Raw genomic sequence first — 15,761 nt, 5'->3', positions numbered from 1 at the left:
TATCATAGAGTATGTGTTTGGCATGCTTAAATCACGGTTCCGTTGCTTAGACATATCCGTCAGAGTCTAGCATTACTCTCCAGCCACATGTGCCCACATCTTTATAGTATGTGGCATGCTACACAATATGATCCTGTGGAAACAGCTGCAGCAGGGACAGAATGGTGAAGGCCCTCACAGCCCACCACTATTGCCAAGGGCCCCACAGGCACAGAGGGACTCAGACCATGAGCCCCCTGAGTCAGCCCCTGTAGGCAGACAGAGGCGTGTCCAGTATGCCCATGCCTTGGCAAGGAGGGAATGTATAGCACACACACTGACAGTGTAGGCACCTAGGGACTGACACCTTTCTCCACCTGCACACACAGTAAAAATAGATGGCACACACACAAGACTACCTATAAATTGTCATGTATAGGCAGTCTACAGTGTGCATCCAACATAGGCAGCCTGCAACTATTGCACACACAGCTGCTATTGGCACAAGGTAAGTCAACACCTGAAAAGTAAATTAAGCTATCGGCATGTACTGCTACTGCATATATAGGTTCAATGGTTCATAGGTAGGTACTAAGCTAACTGCCTGAAGGCATTCATAAGCCTAGCCAGAATGTGTCAGCTGTTGTCATCCCATTGATTAATTAACTGTCCCTCTGTTGAGCAGAGCCAATGGCAGGATCCCTGGGCTGTATCTACCATTCCCCATCCACTCTTCAAGGTTTTTCTTGAAGAGTGTTAGTGAAGCGCTCTGTATAATGCAATTAGGGATGTTGTTCCAAAGTATGGGGAGTCTTTGTGACAGGAATTGGTCCCTCCAGCATGTTCTAGTTATTGTTGTGGCAGGGTATAACTCACTAGAGCGTGTGGCTCACTTTGACATGGATTTCCTTAGGTGGAGCATATCCATTAAGTCTGAGTTGGACATGGCTTTGTAGGGCAGCAGAGATAATCTCTGAGTAAACGAGATGCCACTGAATAAATCTGGAGTTTATTCAGTCTGGCTGCATAGGACATATGTTTGAGGCCAATAATCCTCTTTGCTAGGTACTTTTGTGGTCTTTCCAGCTGTTGGAAGTGTCTTCTGAGGTACATCCCAAATGGGGTTTTATACTCTATGATGGGCCTGATGAGTGACGAGTAAATGGGCACTATAACCTCAGTATGTCTAGATGCGAACCCTTTAGTAATTAGATGGCTTAGATAGAAGGATGTCCTAACTACTTTGGCAATATGATTGTCAAAGGAGAGATTGCTATCTACCTTAGTCCCCAGATATCTTATTACCTCGTCTGTATTAAGAGGGCTGCCACCTATGCGGTAATTTGTGGATGTTTTGTTTTTCCAAAATGGAATGACTATGCATTTTGTGGTATTTAGCTTGAGGCTATGACTTTGACACACTGTGTTGGTCTCCATAAGACTTGTTTGAAGGATGTCTGTGTCAGCTGGACTGTCAATTATGGCTCCCAGTTTGCAGTCATTGGCAAGCTTGGTCTGCCATAGTCCACTTGTGTTTGCCTGTACCTCTGAGAAGTATATGCCAAACAGTAGGGGTCCCAGGACTGAGCCCTGTGGAACATCAGTTATGACTCATTAAGAGTTGGACCTGGAGGCCGCTAGTCTTAACATGTGGGTTCTGTCTGTAAGTCAGTTGGCAATCCATCCTGTGATGTAGGGGTTTATGCTCAGGCTGGTAAGTTTATCAATAATACCTGAGTGGGGAATGGTGTTGAAAGCCTTGGCGAGGTCCAAGCAGGATGTGTGAACCATCTCTCCCCTCATCTGTCACCTGGGTGACTGTCTGTAAGATGTCAACCAGGTTCAGTAGGCATGATGTGCCCTCAACCTAGCTGACCTGGTTTGGGTCAAGTGTTTGGAGGTTACCAATGTCTTTGTTAATGAGTTCCATGATGGTGCGCTCCATAGCCTTGCAGACCAGGCTAGTCAGGCTTATGGGGTGGTAGGTGCCATGCTCAGTTTTGGCTCCTCCTTTGTGGAGTGGAATAACCATTGCTATGCACCATTCTATGGGCATGTAGCCTGTGGAGCGGCTGAGGTTGAAAAGCTTATTTAAGTGCTGGGTTAGTTTGTCTTGTAGTTTTTGCAAGACACAGCCTGGGACACCATCTGGCCCCAGTGATGCCGTGTTTTGCCTTTTGAGAGGGCTATTTTCACCTGTTCATCTGTGATGTCTGGGATACTGTACTTTTCTTGTATCATGTGTCCTTTAGAGGGTGATATGCGGGTGAAGACTGCACTGACTGTATCTGCAAGATTGTTGTCGATATCAGTAGGTTCAGTATATTTTGTGCTATATTGCACCGACACAGAGCAAATCAGTGAGTTACCATTTAGATTCTTGACATAGCCCAAGAAGGCTTTGTGGTTATCTTTCAAATCCTTGGCTATTTTCAATTTGAAGTTAGCCTTGGATGATTTCATGAGGGACCGTTGTTTCTTACTAATACTGGTCAGGGATGTCTTTCCTTCTTGGGATTTTTTTATTTCTGGACTACTGTCCTCCTTCTGTTGTATAGCCTGTTTATTGCAGGGGTTCACCAGACTGGTGTCCTTGTCATGAAGGAGTGAGTCTTGGTTTACCAGGGATGGCACAATCCGTACATCCTTGTAGGTGCTCATAGAGTGCATTTGTAAATCTTTCTGTATCTTGGGCAGTGTTTTCCCTTAGTGTGGGGGCTGTAAAACTTCCCACCTCTGTCTATATTAGTGTGAAGTTAGCTGTAGGAAAGATTTTCACTCTGGTTTCCTTGGGTGGGGGAGATGGTGGGGTGTGGACATCCACAGTGAATAGTTTATGGTCAGATCTAACCAGTGACGGGTTTACCTCTGCTGTGTTGCACCTGTTGCTCATATTGGTGATTACCAGGTCTAGTATGTGTCCACCTCTGGTTGGGGAGTTTACCATCTGATCCAGGGCGTTTGAATTGACAAATTCCAGGAAGCACTAGGCCTGGAATTAAGTACTCAAGTAGTTCTCCCAGTTAATGTTAGAGTAGTTGAAATCGTCCAGTATCAGGGTGTTCGGTATGACTGTTGTGTTTTCCACTGTCTCCAGGAAGGTGGAGTGGTGGTCCTGGGTCATGAAGAGTGATCTGTAGCAGGCCACAATTTGCATTGTAGTTTTGGCTGATGCTAGCTGCACATGGATGATATCAGAGGTATCATGCTGCCCCACTAACCTGGAGGTGTAGGTATCCTTAATTAATATGGATACACCCTCACCATTTCTGAGCCAGTCCATGTTCTGTGGCCGAAATGTGTGGTATGAGTTGTAGTCCGGTAGTGCTGGGGTGATGTCAGGAGCCTTAAAACAGGTTTCAGTTACTGCACAGATATTGACATTGTCCATTCCGAGGAGTGCTGTGAGTGTGTGCATTTTGTCATTTCAACTCCTGGCGTTGAGTAGCATAACCCTCTTTGTTTTATTTTTTTGTGCTGTTTACAGAGGTAGGTTTGACCTTTGAGCCTTGCCATGGGGGTGGCAAGAGCCTTGGCCAGTATTCAAAAGCCTAAGAGTGACAGGTGCAAGCAGGTATGGTATTGTTGCATGCACGTTTCCCATCTGTGCTTGTTTCTCACCTTTCCTGTAGGTAACCTACAGGTAAGCAATAGAAAGCCTTAAACTGATACAAGCCTTCTAGCTTCCAAGAGAGACTTTTGGAGTGATTATGTATCAGTGTTCTGCATGTTCCTGCTGTACTTAGCATGTTTTCTGCCTACATGCTGATTTCTCACTGTATATTGTGATCTGAAAGCTCTGTTTATTCACATATTGTATTTCTTTGACAGCCTGCACTTTAGAGGTTCACAGGTAGGTACTAGTTTATCCGCCCAAGGGCATTTAGAAGCATCGTTACAGTGTATTGGCTTTCTCCGCCCCATTGATCAATTAACTGAGCCTCTGTCAAGCATAGCCAATGAAGTGATTCCAGTCAGAGGTGCTGGAAGCTGTTGAAGACTGGGGGGGGGCGGAGGGTGATAGGGGCATTTAGTGATCTAAAAAAAAGCAAGTTAATGTGAAAACTCCACATCATTCAATTTCCCCGACAGGTCTTGCAGCTATAAAACTGGAGGGCTTCTCCCCGGCTGTATGGTTCTGGCACACATGATCCCAGGAGTGTAGATTCTGTTAACCATTCACCCATCAAGGTTTCTCTTGAAGAGTGTCAGTGAGGGCCTATGCCTAATGTAGTTAGTAATTTTATTTTATATTCTCCCCTTTTATTTCTTATGTTATTATTTCAAGAGTAAGTGGAGCTCTATGGGTTTGCACGCCACTGCCCTTTATGTAGCCTAGCTTACACATAGAAATCATCTAAATAGAAAAATAGGCAAAAGTGATGCGAAAGTCAATAGTGTACTGGTTAGAGTGCTCACATAATATCTTTGCATTTGTGGTTCAAATCCCAAAAAAGTCAGAGATGTTTTCTATGTTAAAAAGTATACCTTAACCACAGTTTACATATTTAGATAGTAATCTTCAGTTTAATAAACATTTGAAACACCCATGTAAACCCATGTGTGCCCGAGAGTAAAATCAAAAGAGGTTATAATGTTATGTAAGCACATAGTGAGATGCTACTACATTTAAGTATATATATCCTGAGTAGTTAGTGAATGTGACTGTGTTTGCACGAACAGGATATATGCTTTTAAATTTTATTTAACCATGTTTAACTGTGGCTTTAATGTTGCACAAACACTTTTAAACATGCTTACAACTGCTTAAAAGAGCCGTATTCTGTCATAAAAAATGTTAAACCATCGAAGGTCTTGAACCCTGGACCATTCACACCATAGTCATTGGATTTACCACTAAGCCATCTAAGCTGTATATAGTTCCATGGTTTTTAGAATACACCTTTTACTACAGGCATTCCACAGTACTGACAAATGGGACAGTCACTTTGTGTACATATGTACAGTACATTGTAATGTACTGTAGTTTGTGAATCAACATATACAAGTCTACATATGTATAACTGTAAATTAATACTATATATATATATATATATGCATGTCAGTTATGTGTGCACATATAAATATGTATATATATATATATATATATATATATATATATATATATATATATATATATATATATATATATATATATATATATATATATATATATATACAGACACATCTATAGCCATATATATAAACATCTATGAACACACTTCGTGACACAGAAGCAATCCAAAGGAACTGAAGTGTACACAAAACACATGCAGCTCTGGTATTATAACAATTAATATTAACTTAATTCACCATATAAGGGGTGTTTTTTGTGTATGTGGACTTTGGGGTGGGGGAGGAATGATGGGTAATGAAATTATGCATCAAGGAGAGCCTGGGTTGGATGTTCAATAAGTGAACTGGAGGTGTATACATGGAGTATGGAGACAATAAAAAGGGACACAAAACCAGAACCATGTTCATTCCTAATACACCCTGTCAGGTCACATTGCAACACATAATTCCACAAACATATGAACATTAACATGTATTATAGATATGTACACCAACTGACTGTCACATTTGTTTTCAGTAGTGAGAAATGCTTGTAGTAAAAGGTATATTCTACATTTGCACGTATCTCAGATGCTTTAGTGGTAAAGTCAGTGACTGTGGTGTTCATGGTCCTGGGTTCAAGCCCTGCCAGGGTTGTTTATTTTTTTTTTTTGAGGGCCAGAATAAGGGCTGTTGGATGCAGGTTGATTAAGGCACTTTTAAGCAGTTTTAAGTGGGTTTGCATGGGTTTACATGATGGTAAGCAGCGCTTAAACACAGTTAAATGGATAAGCGCTTCACAGGTGTAACCTTTGCTTACCGTCATGCAGAACATGGGCAAACTTGCTAACAAATGCTTAAATGTGCATTAATCACCCTTTCTCTAGCAGTGCCTGCTCTGAGAAGTAATATAATAACCACTTCAAGGATTAGAACCCACAACCATGTACACCATCCTCAGAGGAGACTACCACTAAGCTACCTGAGATGTACCTATAGCAGCTGTGTTTTCAGATAGGTTAAAATACAGACAGAAAGATTGTGTGGAAATAGGACAAACTGCTACGTACCCAATGAAAGGTGTATGCTATATATATATATATATATATATATATATATATTTATATATATATATATATATATATATATATATATATATATATATATATATATATATATATATATATATATATATATATATATATATATATATATATATATATATATATATATATATATATATACAGATGTAAACACACACATATATATATATATATATATATATATATATATATATATATATATATATATATATATATATATATAGAACTAGATACATGTTGATATATAGAGATATACATATATATATATATATATATATATATATATATATATATATACATAGACATATATAGATAGGTTAAAAACATCTACACATCTATGGAGGTACATATAAACATGTGCAATAATATATATTACTTGTACATAAAGATGTGTATATATATATATATATATATATATATATATATATATATATATATATATATATATATCTACAATGACTGCAAATATCCATGACAGAAATACACAGACATCTTTTATTTAGCAAAACTTTACACGTTCTGATGTATGGTCAAAAGGATTCAAGAACTAACATTACTTGCTTGCAATACAGGAAGCATTTAACAGTGCCTTAATGAATCAGCCTGCAATTACCATAGTATTAGTCCACTAAGGGATAGGTGTTCACATAGGGAAAGAAACCCCACACACACATATAGAATATGTATAAAAGCAGTTTCTACACTCCTGCATTTGCTATGTACACTCACCAACATCTCCCCCACACCCAAACTAATTACAACAATGCATACTGTCATACCATTACCAATTATTCACCCAATGTATGATATCTGCTGAAACCTTGACATACCTAGACAGGGAAAAAATAACATGGCCCTATGTGAAATAGTTGCTGTTATACAATGAAACAGCTGCTGATGTTACAGGATTTGTTTGAACGAATCTTGTTTCAGAGGGTTGAAAAGTAATTACACCAGGAAGTATTACCAATTACTGATTATCCGCACAGTATGATACACATTAACACCAAACTAAAGATGTCTGGTGAGCACACTCTATACCCCCTAACATAATATGCATAGCCATACAGTCTTGAGCTGGTCAAACAACCTGGCTAGACTGAAACATATGCAGAAGTATTAGGTACAGACAAACCCTGCACAACTAGCAATGTTCAGAAATATAACAGCAGTACTCACATGTAGACCAAAACTTCTAGACATTCCACACAATATATTTGAGTTTGCAATGGGTTTTAGACCACACTTCCAGGCTGTCCTCCTCACAAGTAAGGCAAAGGGACAACGCCCATTTGGAGTACTCAGTTATACTACACTGTTGCCGTGGTATTGGCTAATGGAGTATCTACACAGCTGATGTGCATGTAATTAATTACTTTGGAACACCAATTGATGATCAGGATAGCACATGGTACTGATCTCTAACTATAAAGGGATGGCTTGTCACACATTCAAACCATCTGTATATATCTGCAGAACATTACAAAATACCCCAAAAAGAAATAAAACAAAGACCGAAATAAATAAAATACCACTCAATACCACCTCCAATTACCAATAAGGTATGTATAAATTGTAGTATGTCTGTGTATGTAGTACCTGTTCTGTAATAATTACAGTGTAATCAATGCATATAGTGGAAATAGCTATCTTGTCGTAATGTATTGTTGAGCAGTTGCTATGTCTGTAGTATTCTATATGTGTACTGCTGTAGGTCACAAGGCAAACTCCTCATATACCACAAGGGATGATATATTTGGGCTTGGAATTCATTAATTTTTTTTCCAGCCACTGTATGTGTGAGGGCTGGTCCAACAAGTATGTGCTATAAAAGGGGATATTATATGTTGATATATTGTAACAGTAGACATATGTATGGGTGTATTAGTGAGATGAACATGTCAAAGGTGGGCTTACTTTGCAAATATGATTTGCTTTGTGGGATATTGTGGCAAAAACTGTTTAATGTACAGTATCCCAGGCAGATCTGTCTCATCTGTATTCCATTTTACATAGCATTTGTGTTATGTTATGTAAACAGTAGTTATGTTTGTTGGCAATTACAATACTCAATAACAGGATACATATGAATTTTATTCATCTGATAGTTTAGCAGCATGATAGCAAAGACAATTGGAAGAGCTGGGTAACTTTCCATGTGTATAAGACATGTAATATCCACCTCTCTAGCATCGTTTGCAAGCAATAACAGTTGTGCATCTGTACATGTTATGCAAATGTGTTGTGACTCTTGTTACAGGGCTGGGCCAAATGGCTATGTGCACACCTAAATAGAGTGGATATTGAGAGTAGAGACCCACTGGTTGAACTTTCATTTTTGTGTAGCCTAACCTCTCATTGCCAACCTAACAGCCGCTTCCAAATATTGTACATAAGGTTGTGCACAGTACTGCTAATGAAACAAGTTGCATATCATCTTTAACGTCAGTGTAACATCTGCGGTAGGAGTGTAAGATGTAGGAGACTGCTGCTCATGTGTAATAGTTGCATCATAGGTGATGGCTTACACTATCTGATTATATCCTGATCATGTTGATAGTGGCAGCAGAGTCTACTGATACTTGACTCTGTTTGGGGAGTGGGTGCCAATGCCCAACAGACCTCATGGTTCAGGTGGATATGTGTGTATATACCCAGAAAAGGATACAGACCAGTTCACACTTGCATCATCTGTAATCAACTATCAGGATGTGATGTGCTCCTCAGATGATGATTGCTGCTAAAGTTAGCTACTATGTTTCTGTAATAGCCAGTGTTTTCACGTCCATAACTCAAATGTGTATTTGTGAGCATCACTGTCTAAAACATCTTCATAAGCAATAAGTACACTAAATACAGTACTTGGTACTTGTAGTACTGAATGCTTATACAGGCATGTCAACTAGTCAGCTACTGGTGTTTAGCAATGTCAGCATTTTGTATGTGGCCATCCTGGGGGAATGTAATCTCTGTGCCATGTACACTGCCAAACCCACCTAACACCACAGCCCACACATTGTCTGCGATGCAGCTACAGAGTCAAGCTGGAAGGCAGTCCAGTCTACAGCCATGACTGGACTGGACAGTCATGTGGTGTAGGTTAACACATGCATCTCGTCACCACACTCAACACATACCTTTACCAGAACACAGTAAGGACACCCACACATACTACCAGAAAGCACACACATTCACAGAGGCTTCCAAGTATCTGGCCAAGCAAGGGACCTCCCAAGTTAGAATAGACAGACAACAAAATACACAACTGTATGACATAGGTTGCAAATCTGTGACACTCCTCAGAACACGTGGCCAGAAACATGCCCAACAGTACTCTTTTGTGAATGCAAAGTCAAGCACTATGTCATACACCAAGCTATATGAGGGCAAGCATACTGTCAGCTGCCTGTCTGCCATGATTAGCCACATACCCATGCACTCAGACCACCTTTTGAACTGTACACATGGCTCTGACATATTCCATGTTGTTGTGCAGGGCCTGGGATGCAGTAGCCTAGACTGCATGGAAACACACATGTAGGAACTGTCAGGTCTTGTAGCCCATGCAGGTATGTCCCATAGCCTGGGTTGCAGTCTGCCATTACCCAGAATGATACTGCAATATAGGGACAAAAGGACTGTATTCCCCAACTATCTAATGTACTGGTGTAATTTAAAGGGTATCCAGTATCTCTCTGCCTGGGATAACATGGTTGACAGACCATGATGCTCTGCCAGACAGGGCCTGCACCTGTCACCCCTGGGAATCTGGATACTGGCTAGGGCTCATGCTTCCCCTATAGTGTCTTCATCATTCAACGTTCAAGTGACAATTCCACTGCTGTAACAGGGACAGCCAAGCAATAAACTGCATGTCTAGCTACTCAATGATACATTTTGGAAACTCAGTATGGACTCACTAATGTCAATCCTTAACATGGAGAACATATCTGTGCAGTGACTGAGATATGGCTCAAGGCTCCAGAGAGCACCCCTGCATGACCATGTTATAACAAATACCTCACCTCTTGGCCATTATCCTTTATTAGAACACACAGGCCACAGGTGTGTCGATATTCCTGAAGGATATGTACACTCCCAGGCTAGTTGCACTTGCATAACTTCAGATGTATTATGCTGAGCAGCTACCATTGTGCCAAAGTGGAATCCAAATTGCACCTTGCTACAGATCACCCACCATGCCTCAGAATTCCCAACTGTCATATTGTGCTGTACTGAGGAATATTAGGTTTGAGACAGAAAACCATAATAATGGCTACACTCAACTATCCCACTACTAACTGGGAAGACTCCTCATGTACCAACACCTGTGCTCAATGCATGTTGGATTTCATCACCACAATGACCTGGATCATCATAGTCACACAAACAGGGCTAACAATATGCTACACATAGTCAGTCTCCAAAGCCAATGTTATGCTTCTTAAGACAGAAGTGGTGAATGTCATGGCACCCATGCAGATGGACAATGCATGTGCAAATGCTGAATCCTACACAAACGCACTTTAAGTACATACATTAGTGCAGTGATTGTGCTATTGAAACAGAACCAAGATTCAACCAAATACAAATAGGAAGGCAAACTGGTGGTACCCTGCCAGAAACTGTAACACAGAAGGTAGAAACTGTTGCCAGAGTAAACAAACATGAGTGGAAGTAATCCCTGGCCAGCCTCAGTAAGATTTAGATATACCATTTAAGACCACACAAAGCCACTGTGAAACTAATCAGCCACATATTATGAGGCCAACCACAGAGCATTCTATAGCTGTGTCATGAATCGTAATGGCAATGACAACACCTGCCCTGCTTCACAGCACTATGACATGAGAAGTACTGAACCTGCAGAAATAGCACTTGTTCATCCAGATAGGGTCTGTGATAACTTAAACCCACTCTCACCTTCCTCCAAACAGGTACATAAATTTATATATTCATGTACACTACAGAGTCCCTGTAATAAAAACTATGCAGGTACAAGCTGCACTCTCTAAAGCCATACATACAGCTTGCATGGGACCTGTCAACATCCCAGGGTGTGTTTTACACAAACGTCAGAACAATTTGCTCTCCACCTACACATCATGTTCAATTATAGCTGCATGTCAGGCTGTATACACACTGAATGGTGCACAGCAACAGTTATCACTCCCCACAAAGGGGGAGACACCACTGATAATGAGAAATAATGCACTACTACCCTGCTGAGTCTGGTCTGTAAGGCCATGAACCGTGATCAATGTATTTGATGTAGTCAGCACAGATGTAGATAACAGTAAGGTTGATTCACACAGCATATCTTGACCTTGCCAGGTCTTAGGACACCATCAGCCATACTGGGTTCCAGCTACACTCAGTAAACTAGGTGTATAGTCCTATGTCACAAGATTGGTTGGCAACTGGACCGCTGGCAAAACCAACACTACAGAAGGTGTCTGACTAATACACGCACAGCAAACTAGTGCCAACTGCAGTAATACAGGGTTCAGTCCTGGTACTCCCCTCTTTGTTATCTAAATCTATACCACACAAACTAACACAGGAGGCATCTGCCTATTGAAGTTTGCAAATGACTATGAACTAGGAGCTATAGTGACTCAATGAGTGCAGTGGGCAACATAGAGAAGGGTTTTTGTGGGTCAGATGTGTGGTGCTGACATATGGTGAAAATCTCACTGCAAAGTATTGCATTGTCATCCCCTATGTTAAAAACCCTGTACCCATGAACTACCACCTAGGCAGCGGTCAACATAATGGAAACTGTATGTGTATGAGATCCAGCTGGACAGTAGTCTTTCCTTTGATAGTCACTTCACCACACCAGTCAGGTAGTCATAAGTGGCACCCCTAATCATGACAGGGTGCCATCCATGAATATAGAGATCATTGTTCACCCATACTCAACACTCAATTGACCCATAATAGATCACATATTTCCTTTAAGTGTTATTTGCCATGTTCAGATGGCCTACACCAGCCTTTCCAAACCCTAGCTCCACTATGTAGCATGATGCCTACCCTAAATAAAGCCATGTCCAATACAGAGATGTTGGACATGCTACACTTACACATCCTGATTTCAAATAAACACATACTTCATGGACATCCACCTTTCTAGTACAAGGATCATAACATGCCTGACAGATCCCTGTCATATACACTTTACATACTCCTGCCATACTATGCATCCCTGTCCAGCAAAGCTGCACATTGCCCCTCTTTGAGACATGGTGTGATGATCGCATGGCAAATATATCAGTAAACCTGTGGATCAGTTCTGTGGCACTGCTTGAACTGGTCACTGAAAGTTATCTGTCTGTTGGCTACAGCTAGGTAACCTCTCAGCCTATGGTCATAAATGGCTCAGGGCATATAACCTACTATTTCACTATGACCATACATGCTATAGTTGATATCCAACCCTACAAATACCATCAAGCTAGCCATTGTCCCATGTGTTTCATATGTGCAACACAGGTAATACATGGCAGGATGCTATACTGCTGCACAGTACCATGTAGATGTATATGACAAAACACATACATGTACAACTTGCTGTGAGCAAGTCTGCAGGGTTACAGATCATGCCCCTTAAGGCTGTGTATGACTATATATGTGACATATACACAGCATTAATGTCTCTTGCATTAATGTCAACATATCCAGGCATGTGCTAATAGGTAGAGACACCAGTACAGGCAAACAGACATGCCCACATCAAGACAACATCCACATGGAGTATGAGCAATGTCGTCACTTGACACTCACATATATGGTGATAGCATAAAATCGCCAGTAAGTGTCAAATGTGTGTGAGTTAAGCATGTCAGTGGTGTTAATGTCATGCAGATTTGCAAAGCCATATTTGTAATTATAATAAATGTGATACACATGTATGTGCAGCTGTACTTCTGTACTTGTCTGTGAGTTACTGTGACCTGTCACTGTCATAATGTCATCCAGGTATGACACGTGCCAGGCTGCTACCATACAGCTGCATGGAAGATGAGGTCCTCATTCCATACCTCCTTGACAACCATGAGACACTTTTCAGAAATGTGCCACAGGATGCACAGTACCAGGATGCCCAGTGGAAGGAACTTCACAGGAGGGTAAATGATGTTGGTGGCCACAATCGCACCTATCAGCAGGTGCACCGACACTGCACTGACTTAATTAGATGGGCAAAACAATGTGCAAATGCAATCGCCAGGGAACAAGCTGCAACTGGTAGGGGGCCTCTCACCCAGCCCCCACTCACACATACTGAGGAGCTACTGGCCAACCTGGGGACACCTGCAGAACTCCATCCACAAGCTTCAGCTGGTAATGTGGAGGTGGGTGTCTCACAACCACTGAGCCAGGAGTTGGCTGGTAATTCACTTCTGCACATATAACACAACTATATTTAATATAGATACATGTGTTACTGTACAATATTTAACTTAGCTTCATATGCAAGGCATGTATGCACACATAAAATCCAACACCACACCTCGCCAGTACGGCATGCTCGGCCAAACCAAAACGTGAAAAACACAAGAGGCCAGCATAGACAGTCCAATATTTTAATGGGAAAAATACAAATTAATCTCAAACAGGACATACAAATGTCCAAAGATTCTTCATAAAATCCAAACTGGTTTTGGCGAAATGCCTTCTTCAGTGAAAATTAAGAATCAGGTAACAGCAAAAATCATGAATATTTATAGCATACACCAGCCAATGGCAAATAATGGTATAATCCAACCCCTTCACATGTAAAAATACAGGTTAAATACTATATATTATTTTATACAAGTGAAAAATGTAAAGAAATATAATAAAGACAGACTAATAAGCAAACAAATATGCATTTAGTTAACACAGAGTGTAAGAATTAATAAGCTTATTTAAAAAATGACAAGCCTATTTTAAACACAGTTTACTATATTGTACAGTAGTGTTCAAGTACCATATAAGTAAAGCCAACAAACTTGTATGGCCAAAATACATATCAATACACACCCAAACAGTTAAAGCAGGAAATGTAAACACTTCTAAATGTTTATGTAGGTAAACAAACTTACAGTATATTAATTACATATTTTATCTATATTATCCAGACATACTGCATACTACACAAAGTATATAAATGTAAAGATCAAGTTTACTAAATAACATAACAAAAAGTGAACCAATATTACGGTACTCAATCATAATTTTAGTTATTCCTATTATATTGGAATAATACATTTAAACAGCATAAACCAACAAAAGTGTCGTATTAACCTTTATGGAGCAAAAACAGAGTAAGTAAATTCATATATACTTCTCATAAATGGTCATTCAAACCCGGAGAAAACATAGCTCCAAGATGAATAATCCAGAATTTCTCCTTATGGCTAAGTATATTCTGCCACCCTTGTTGATTACTCCTATCACCAGTTATTCTATCAATAATGGTGAACATAAACTTAGCTGTAGGATGATTGATAGTGTGTTGATATAGGGCATTGGTAAGTCTTTTATTGCGAATTTCACTCCTGTGTTCACCAATTCTAATTCTAAGGGAACGTGAAGTTTTTCCCACATAGAAGGCGGAGCACTGACAAGTGGCTAAATATATAACCCAATTGCTTGAGCAATTACCAAATATTCTAAGATTGTAAACTTTACTAGTGTTGGCACTGGTAAACTGCTTAAGCTTATTCACCTGATTGCATGATATACAGTGACCACAGGGAAAAGTTCACAATAATTCATCCCCTGTCATTGTAAGTTGTTTGTATTTGGCCCCTCCGCTTTCCTTATGTTTGTAGTGGGAAAATAACGATCCCAGGGTTCTATCCCTTCTATATGAAAATTGGCACCTAGTTCCTAACACATTACGAAGGCAGTTGTTGGCTAGTAGAATATTCCAATTTGCATCCAAAATATCTCTAATAACCTGATGGTTCCTACCATATGTTGTAACAAATCTCAGAGTAGATTCCTGTGGTGTCCTGGTACGCTCCCTATATTGAAGCAGTGCCTCCCTATCCTGTTTGCCAGACCATGCACTAGCTGTAATGATATCAAATGGACGATATCCCCTTTCTAGGAATCTATTTTCCAAGTCTTTTTTGGCATCTTGAAAATCAGATGCAGAAGAACTAATACGTTTGATTCTAAGAAATTGAGATTTAGGAATATTCCGGATGGTATGGCGTGGGTGCATACTAGATGCATGAAGTAATGTATTGTATTGTGGATATTTACAATGGATTTTCGTACTCAAAGTATGAACGGGATTCCGATATATTGTAACATTCAAAAAGTCAATGTTATAACATTGTTACATACAATACTTATAACATTGACTTTTTGGATGTTACAATATATCGGAATTAGTCTGTCTTTATTATATTTCTTTACCTCTTTCACTTGTATAAAATAATATATACTATTTAACCTGTATTTTTACATGTGAAGGGGTTGGATTATACCATGATTTGCCATTGGCTGGTGTATGCTATAAATATTCATGATTTTTGCTGTTATCTGATTCTTAATTTTCACTGAAGAAGGCATTTCGCCGAAACCGGTTTGGATTTTATGAAGAATCTGTGGACATTTGTATGT

Source organism: Protopterus annectens, chromosome 8.part0, assembly GCF_019279795.1.
Source record: "Protopterus annectens isolate FY-2018-M chromosome 8.part0, PAN1.0, whole genome shotgun sequence".
Classification (NCBI taxonomy): domain Eukaryota; kingdom Metazoa; phylum Chordata; order Ceratodontiformes; family Protopteridae; genus Protopterus; species Protopterus annectens.
Note: the sequence above shows the minus strand (reverse complement) of the source record.